Source organism: Oculina patagonica, chromosome 6 (genome assembly GCF_052425735.1).
Source record: "Oculina patagonica isolate OP01 chromosome 6, crgOcupat, whole genome shotgun sequence".
NCBI lineage: Eukaryota > Metazoa > Cnidaria > Anthozoa > Scleractinia > Oculinidae > Oculina > Oculina patagonica.
Genome location: NC_135763.1, coordinates 2,057,491 through 2,067,569, shown reverse-complemented (window position 1 = coordinate 2,067,569; position 10,079 = coordinate 2,057,491).

Below are 10,079 nucleotides of genomic sequence, written 5' to 3'. Positions count from 1 at the left end.
TATTCAGCTTTTTGGTGTAAAGCTATCGACCGGTCAAAAATTAATTTGCCCGAGCAATAATAAAAATAAAAGCTCCATTTGTGGGCCCAGTTCTCGGCCACCTTGGCCCAGTTCTCGGCCACTTTTGACGTAAACTTGTATTTCTTACCTCAGAAGAACCGAGGAACTGAAATTTCTCCCAGAGCTAGCTAGATTATTCAGCTTTTTAGTGTAAGTATCGACCGGTAAAAGCCGGCATAATAAAAATAAATCCATTTGTGGGCCAGTTCTCGGCCACCTTGGCCCATTCTCGGCCACTAAAAAGCTTGTGCGTAATTATCTGTAAAAAAATGCTCAATTAATTTTCACAGTCATAAAATCACTCTGTAAACCTATTTATACTATATCGATCCCAAATTATTTTTATGATGCTTTGTTTTACTTTAAAAAGAAGGATTTTAACGCGCCTAGTGCCTATGTGCGTTCTGGCAAAACCTTGTGTGACCCGTGCATTTAATTCAAAATCTTAATTAGTGTTGAAATAAAAACAAGAGTCAGCTAAAACTTAAATAAGATTGAATTTATTTTTAAAAATTTATTTTTTCATTCTGGCAGCAAGTGAATTATATTAAAAAACGCTAAGCTGTGATAGCGAGCAGGGTGGCCGAGAACTGGCAAATACGAAACGTCGAAAAAATTTCGAAGAAAGAAAAAAAAAACGGTTCAAAAAAAATAAAAAAAGCTGAAATTATTCATCAAAATACTCGTATGGTGGGGGCTTTTGGAATAATCTAATTTGGAGCCGTAAAAAAAACTTTTTCGGGATAAATTCACCTACCTCCGCGTAAACTCACGTGTGAGCTTTCTATTCGAATTGAACGATCAACTCAATATTGCACTGAATCATTTATTTGAAGGAAATACCTTCTTCTTTTGATTCAACTGGAGTGTGAAAAAACGCGTTAAACACAAAGTGGCCGAGAACTGGGCCCCATACTGTACTGATATTCACCATTGTGAAATTGCACTTACTTTGACAAGTTAAAGTTATTTTTGTAAATGAAAAAGTTAACGTCATTGATGTCACGAGTGTTTTTTTTAGCAAACTAGGTGGTTTGCTGGTTTCTGACTTGAATGGGGGTGTGATCTTGCGGTATATTTTTTGAGCCTGACTCCGCCGTAAAACTTTTTTTTATTTACAAACTTTCGTTTTCATTTCTGAATGGTCGTCACTTAAATAATGGACAGCTTTTGAATTTTAATTTGGTTATAGACGCTTCTGAAGACTGAGCAAAACATTGGAATGTACAGTATTATAAATTGATGGAATTTTTACAAGTTGGATAAAGGTATCAACTGAAAAAATGGAATTAAATAGAATTGGATTTTGTTGTAATTAAATTTTATCGCGGATTGGATGCATAATATCACGGCTTTGAAAGTCTTCAAATAATTAGAAAGGTTCCTTTCTTCCTTTTGATCTTATTTTATTTTCATGTATTGATTATTCGAAAGTGGTTTTCGTTGATACGAAAAAAAAAACGGGTTTTCACTTGTTGAGTTTTAGACGTGATATATTGGCTTAATAAAATTTGCACGAATATTTGTTATTTTTTGTCTTGAAATTAGGATTTTGTTTGAAGTAGTGTTGAAAGGCATTTTATAAATGAAAAAAAAAAAAAATTGATAAAGGTTATTTCAAAATTTATTTTCCTGATTTTGAAGGGTTTCAGGAGTTTTAAAGAGTGCTGGTAAACGGCTGTATGTTGTTTGTGATTACGGATCTTATTTAGTTTCGAACGCTCTAATTTTTGAAAGGTTAAAACAGGTTAAAACCGGGCGGTTTCATGAGTTTTTTGGGTAGAAAGGTACGGTGGTGGTCAAAAAAAAAAATGTTTAGAAAGGAATGACTGTAGTAGCACGTAAGTCGGAGGTTTGCGTGAGTCACGGGGTAAAGTATGCGTGAGCTGGATTTCCGGCGTCATAACGGCATGTTTTGTTTACTGAAAATACACTCGACGTTAGTTATAGCTTAGTCGGCTTGGGAAAATTAAAAATAAATTTGTAATAGTTAATTAATATAATTAAATTAACCACTCTCGATTGGAGTCTGTTCTGGATTCGCGCTCTTTCGCCGCGAGGAATTTGTAAAATTTCGCTAGTGGAAAGGGTATGTAAGAACAGTATCAATAACTCAAAAGGAGGAACTTCTTTGTAGCTCTGAATTAAGAATATGATAAAATTTTAGAAAAAAATTTCGATATATGGTTTTCATTTGTTTTTGTTTTCCTTTTGTGGCAGTTTTTTGAGAATCAGCTTTTCTTTCGTGTGATGAAGACACAGGACAGAACGAGAGGTGGATGAGAAAGATGCCGAAGATGAATAGGCACCGAAAAACGACAAAACCGTCAAGGACTTATCTTTAGAGGGCGGGGAGTTTTGGCATACTGTATTTCGAGGACTGGACTGGACTAGTAAAACGCGGACTAGTAAAACGCGGACTTGTAAAACGCGGACTAGTATAACGCGGACTAGTAAAACGCGGACTTGTAAAACGCGGACTAGTAAAACGCGGACTCAGGTAAAACGCGGACTTGTAAAAGGAGGACTAGTAAAACGCGGACTAGTAAAACGCGGACTTGTAAAACGAGGACTAGTAAAACGCGGACTTGTAAAACGCGGACTTGTAAACCGAGGGCTTGTTAAGCACGGACTTGTAGAACGCGGACTTGTAAAACAAGCGCTTGTAAATCGGATAAAACTAAACGGTTTAGCGAGCGAAACAATTTGTGTTTGAAGCTCTTGTGTGTTTCTTCAACGGCATATTTCTAGCTTTTTTGAGCACTCTATGGTCTGTTTTAGCGTGGAGATGTTTTTACAGTATAGCACATGTTCGTTCTGCAAACCCCTACTAAAACAACGGGATTGATGCTATGAGTTGTGTGCATATGTTTCTTTCTTTCCACTACTTGACGTCTGTTGAGTGCAGTCGTTTGTATTGCTCGCACGACGTAGAACGGGGCCCGTCCAGAAATCAACAGTCAATGGTAAATAAAGGTGACGGGCCTACACGACTCCTACGTTCGTGACATTAGAATATTTGCCGTTAAATGTTTAAATTCGGTCTTTCGGCCTTATTTGCTTCTGACTTCTTTCTGAGGGTACTGTTTTAATTTGGGGGCAGTATGTGGTAAATAAAGGTGACGGACCTACACGACTCCTACGTTCGTGACATTAGAACATTTGCCGTTATTTTCAAATCGGTCTTTCGACCTTATTTGCTTCTGACTTCTTTCTGAGGTTACTGTTTTTTTGAGACATTATGTATTGAAGAGAGCCGTAAGTGATTGTGGCCAAGGAATTCGAAGTGTCTAGAGGCGTTTTACAAGTCCGCGTTTTACTAGTCCGCGTTTTACTAGTCTCCATCGAAAACATCCTCCACTTTATTTTTTTAAGCATCTCTTATCCAGAAAGTCTTTGAGTAATATATAGTGCACAATAATCCTTTGTTCTTAACCTTGTTAAAGGCTTGACATGTGATAACACAAAACAGTTCTTTATCAGTGGGGATTGAAGAAAAAATGGAAACATCATCACATTACCTGAAACTCAGGTGTCACGGGACTGTTGGTGTCCGTCTGCCAATTAATTCAATCAATTATTCATTTTCAATATTTCTTAGTTGTCTAAATTTACTAATTCTTTTAAAAAATATCACCTGCAAAATCCCAAAAATACTAAAAAAAAACGCAATACATAGATACATGGGATGAAGTTTCCTTGGATTCCTTGAAAACCAACAAGATATTTCCGTTTAAGGTGGCTGATAATGGGTTTCAGTATTTCCCAGTCCTTATACTTTGGTTCAGGACTAAAAGCCTTCATCAATTGCTATTACAGTAATGGTATGAAAAAATGTTCAATCATTCATCAACAAGTTGTGATCATTTTCTTGACAATAGTAGTTCCCCGGTAAACAGTTGTAGTACTGTCCCATCAAAGTGCAATGCCTGGAAAATACCGAAAAGCACACGACCTTCAGGTGAAACCACACCTTACAGTATTACCAATACACTGCACTTTGCTAAGTCTTAAAATTTACATTGTCTAGTCGTCTACTTCAATCGTTTATTTGTATTGTGTGAGATACATTTATAAATTGAAACATCATGTCATTAAGTAATAATGCAATCTCGACAACGTTCTAGATATTATATTATGCACACTAATACAGCTCATGCAAGCCCTGTGACTTACACAAACACAGTCGGACTGAGTGCTACTTAAGTAACTGCTTCGTGGTTTCTGCTGTACTGAACTCTGCCTTTCAAGGCAAAGCGCCCGATTTTAAGCTTCTCAAGCTTCTCAATGTTCTTGTTAGGATAAAAATTCGCCATTGCTTTCTCTGCCATCTTGTTAATACGACACTGAGAGACGACTGGTCTGGGGCATGTTTTCAACTGAATACAACTACTATGATTCCATACAGGCACGTCTCACAGAGGGAATTAGGCATTGGACCTCAAATATTTGAAATTAATCTGCAATACAAAGCGCGTACGACATGAGATTGTCCAGTGATTAAGCTCAAGAGAGGATATCCTTTCTTGTCAATTTCTGTTCGCAGTTGGTAGTTTTTAATTATTCAAAAGTTATCAAAATTCTTGGAAATGATTGGTTGTCAACAAGCTCGATATGAGACAGCTGATACGTCCAATGCATGATTTTATGAATACCAAGGCCAAACTCGACTGTTCACCTTTTTATTTTATTTTTTGCTGTTCAGTGTTGAATTGTTGTTTGTAAATTCTTTTTTTCTTAAATTTTGTTATAGTTATGTTTAATGGTAACAGGACTTCTGGTCGTCCAATTCAGATTTCCGTCTGTAATCATACGGAATCATGATTAACAAATCGGGTGATTGAAGGCCGACTTTACTCAGTCGGTTTAATAACCTAATCCACGGTATGAAAACAGGAACAGATGGCTGCAGTTCATTGATAAATCTTGCGGATCCTGACTGAATATGGTAGCAACCAACAGTCTCGGGAACATTCAAGAGAACATCAAACAATGCAATTAAAAGTTTTTCTTTGTGTTTTTTTGTATGTTCGTTTGTTTTTTGTGCAAGAAGATTAACCTTGTCGGAGTAGGAATGGCCTTTACACCTGATTGCAAGGAAACCTTGTAATGAGTGAACAAATCCAGTTGTTTCCAACAGTAGTCGTGCAAAAGTTTTCGTATATAACGATAAGTGTTGTTAACGAAAGAGGAATTTAAATCTTAAAAGTTCTCCATAAGACCCAAATACTGTTTGAGTTTTAGTGTTTCGGAAGGCAGTTGAGTCACAATTTTCCCCCTTTGTTGTTGTTGTTCATAAAACGGTTGATTTTCCGACCTCATTTCATGTGCGAAATCAGACGGAATGGATGATTAATTGTTCTAGATTTACTTGAAGGCTGGACCAAATATCCTGCATATTAAATGTGTATGTTCGTTGAAAAGTATTTGATATTGAACTACTGATCTCAAAATATAAGCATTATATGTATCGAGAAAGGCGCGGTACGATAACGCGAGTTAAACGTATAAATCTAGATAGCTTAACTCACTAAAGTAAACTTATAAAGATAAGACACTTTAATTCCCTAAAAATCTATGCATGTGGTCGCTTTTATGAATTTTTCAGTCAGGCAGATCTATAACATGGTATTCAACAAACTTTGAAACTGTTTTGGGGGTTTAAATGTTATTTGATTCTTTAACGTTAGTGGTTTTCGAGTTTTCAAAATTTTATTATGTTAATAACACGTTTCGGCAGGTTTTCTGTTTTTAAACTTCGCGAACGTTCGTATTGCCACAAAGCCCGGAGCGACATTTTTTTTTCTGATCGGCCAAGACGTTTTTAATGGCTCTATGAAAAACTAACGTGCAAGTGATAAAAAGCAATGTCTATAAATATATGATAAACTTTTATGCTGCAAAACAAGCTGACCGCATAGTATGTTCCAAAAAAAATCGTATATATAATTCGAATATGATAATTATAACAACACAAAAAAAGTTGTTTAGAGAATTCATCACATACTGACTATTTTATTCTGCAAGGTTTATGCTAGGAATAAATCGTGTAAAGACATAGCAGTAAAATATGTTAGCCGAGCTTGAAAACGATTGTTGTGGCCGATAAATAATCTTAAGTACATCACTTACGTGAAGTAATCAGGAAAATTGCGGCTTATACTAATGGACACTGAATGGAACGTCGGCGTGGGCTGTATCAGGCCATAAACACGCTGAGCAAAGAACACCATATGGCCGGTCTTTAAACTGACGTATCTAAGTTAGTTTGCAGGAAAACATTTCGCTTCTTTTTCAAATTTGCCACTGTAAATACAATATGATTTCTAGTGTCAAGACTTGCGGAAAGACAAGGCATGTATCAACGTTTAAGAGCTGCCTAAATCTTTTCCACTGTTCAAATAAGTGTCAGCATATAGCTAACCGCATTTTCCACAGTTCATCTTCATTGTAGAATACCAAGGCTCGCAATGCACGGGTCTGAGTTGTATTGCCTTATAACTGCTTGCTTGTCAGTTTGCAGTAGCGTGGCTGGCACAGAAAGATGTGTTAGAGATCTTTTAGTTCCAAATACTCCTAAAGCCGCTTCCTTATATCTCTCCTCGTACGTTTTGGCCTGTTCACCCTCGCGTTCATAGGTGACTAAAATTTCTGGCGTCAAAAACGACATATTTTTTCTCCTAACTTTTCCCGGGTGAGTTGTAGTGTTCAATCCTCCATTCACCTGGCTCTCTCTCAAAGCATTCGGTATTTGTCCTTCACTCTTTGAGCACAGCATTATTCCGCATGTTAGATTTAAACATAAAATCAGTGCTACCGCGGGGAATATTCGCCTCCGATACTGTTAAACTTCACTGAACCGAATGGCTGTGCTGGCGAAATATATCTACAGACGACTCCGTGGTTGAGACGTTTCCTAACAACCCTGCAACTGCTGATGAATGGAATTGAGGAGAGTTTCTATTTATAAGCATAAACATGGACATTACAAATTATAATTCGTAACAAAAAGCGTCTGTTCACTTGCGAAAACTCACGATCATTTGACGATCTCACCCGAAGTTGTGACGTAGGTCTTCCGAGTGACGTCGACAACGACGCACGATTGCCGATCGGTGTCGAGAGCGGTCCTATGGCGCGTCGTTTAATTAATATCGTCATATCCTTCACTGATGCGAATACCCTAAAATTTTAATAACATTGTTCTTTATTTTGACTCCGATTTTAGCTTTGGCTTAATCTGAAAACTTCCGAATGGACTGAACATAGCAACGAAAATTGTAAATACAGCTTGAAATAGCAAAAATAAAGAGTTAGATCATATGCACGCAGAAAGCGTGCGTTTGTTAACATTCGCCTGTAGTCCTGTCAAAATATTGAATTTGTAGCATGTTGAAGTCTGTCAAACTTGACACTCAAGCCAATCACGTCAATTTCTCAGTTGAAAGCAAATATAATCTTTGTCGATCGTCAGTTGACATAATTTACCCAACATTCAAATGCATGTAATCATATCTAGAGGAAACAAAACACAACATTAGGTGAAAATTCGTCAAAAGCTAATGTACTTATCTTTCATTAAATTTTTGTGCTCAGAAGAAATATCATTGCCTTAAATGGTGTCAAAGGATCCTGTCGCGTATGCGCGTATTCGTTTATTACAACACTACTGATCTTTTTGATTATTATTATTTCACCGAAACACATTCCGATTCTAAATGCTCAAAACGACGCGGATAGGGCATGCATTTCTCTTCAAAGATAGAAATCAGAACAATATGCATCTCATGTAAAAGGTTTTTAATGGATTGGATAAATCTGAGGCAAATATCTGCAACGATCGATAACCAACGCACCGGTCAATACGACATTTGTCACAGCATGTAGCGTGGCATAAAATACCGCTGTAGGCGTTTGAAAACAACAAGGGCGATGACATCCAAATTATATTATATACCTGTCACGGCTTCAACCGAACTTATTGACTGTAAATTCGCGTTTTGACTGTTAAGTGTCAGAAATATCTGCCCAAGTTTTTGCGCAAGCAAAACATGCTTCGTCAATTTCAAAATAATCGTGCGCCGAAGTTTTATTAACCACCTGCCCTCGTTGCTGTAATAAATCGTGAATTTTTTTTTTATCAGATAAATTCTGACTGATTTTCATGCAATTTTTAAACGAGTAAAATCCGACGGTCTGCACCGGTGATTTTTCAATCAGAATATTCGTGATTCAGGTTTTAATTTTTTATCCGAGACGTCTCGATAATTCTAACTATAGTCTAAACATAGTCGTTTTACGACGTATGCAAATGTAAGAGCCGTCCGCATATTGTTGTTGTTCCGAATCCTTTTTCCTGTTCATTCTCGTACATAATTAAATTCATCCTTGGCCGTTTATTGATAGTCTTGATACGTCGGCTCTGCGAGAGGGAATAGAATGATAAAGCGCTAATGACTAAATCCGGAGCGTCGCGTCATCGGTGACTCAGTTTTGCATTCGCGTCAGTTATCAACTAAGATTTCACGCTGGGCTCACAAAACTAGAAAGGAAAGGATATGGCTGTTTTGTTTGCAAAAGCTGAAATAAAGCGTCACAAAATTTCGCGTCGCTAAATTACCTCTTAAATTGAAGTGAATGTAAATTTTATAAGCAATTCCTAATGTAGCTTAATGTCTTTTGGTAGATATCGCATAGACAATCGAAAACATGCAAAATAAGAGAATTCCTTATCGCTTGTTTTGTTCATTTTACGATCTATTTTCAGCGCTCATGGACTCGATTTAATCAAAGAAGCTTATCTATTTTTAGAGAAATACTAATTCTGGAAAGCTAGATATTTCTTGAAACACAAATAACATGAGAAGCTCTTTCGGGGGCGTCAAACAAAACTGATCTCAAGACAATCATACGGAAAACAGTTTTACTTCGAATCAGATTCGGATTTTAAGCAAAATTGACCCGTTTAGACTCAGTTGGTTATAAAAGAATAGGAAAATGATCTGATCTTCGATGTAATGAAACAGTTGAAGAAATCAGTGAAAATAAAGAAAAAATAAAAGATCGAACGGGGGTAATTGAAATGGCTATAGCCTGGTTTTCACTCGCGACGCAAGCACAAACGCAATGATAACAGCTCTTATTTCACCATGAAAACGGCTTCGACGCAACAAGCGCAATGATAACAGCTCTTTTTCACCTACGGCTTCGACGCAGCCAAGCGCAATGATACAGCTCTTATTTCACCATGAAAACGGCTTCGACCAAGCAAAAGCGCAATGATAACAGCTCTTATTTCACCATGAAAACGGCTTCGACGCAAGCAAAAGCGCATTGCATTTTGACCCTTTTGCATGTGCTTACGGCAAGCACAAGCGTAATGATAACAGCTCTTACTTCACCATGAAAACGGCTTCGACGCAAGCAAAAGCGCATTGCATTTTGACCCTTTTGCATGTGCTTACGGCAAGCACAAGCGCAATGATAACAGCTCTTATTTCACCATGAAAACGGCTTCGACGCAAGCAAAAGCGCATTGCATTTTGACCCTTTTGCATGTGCTTACGGCAAGCACGAGGGTCAGTTCAGTTCCTTTTCGCGTGCTTTCGATTATGCTTGCGCTTGTCCTTGCGTCGCTAGTGAAAACCAGGCTTAATATGGGAAGACGCGAAATTGAATACTAGAAAGTAGAGCGGTTTTCACTTGAGTGTCGAAAGTAAATTGCGTTTGCTTTGGTTTTGCATTACTCCTTAGTGATTGGCTTAATCGCGCCCACTTTCTCCCTCGACTACCACCAATCGTGACTCGCTTGCGCACGTTTTCCCCCTCTCCGCTCTGTTTTGCTTCGATTTTTGATTGGTTCACTGATTGTCTGTGTCCTTGTGTTGGCCGGTATTACTTTGGTTTTGGTTTCGACACTCAAGAACTGCTCTATTATGCAAAACCTTTCGTGTCTTATTTGAATATTATTACAGATCCGTCAACTGGAATTATTGCGTGATTACTGTACATCTGTTAGA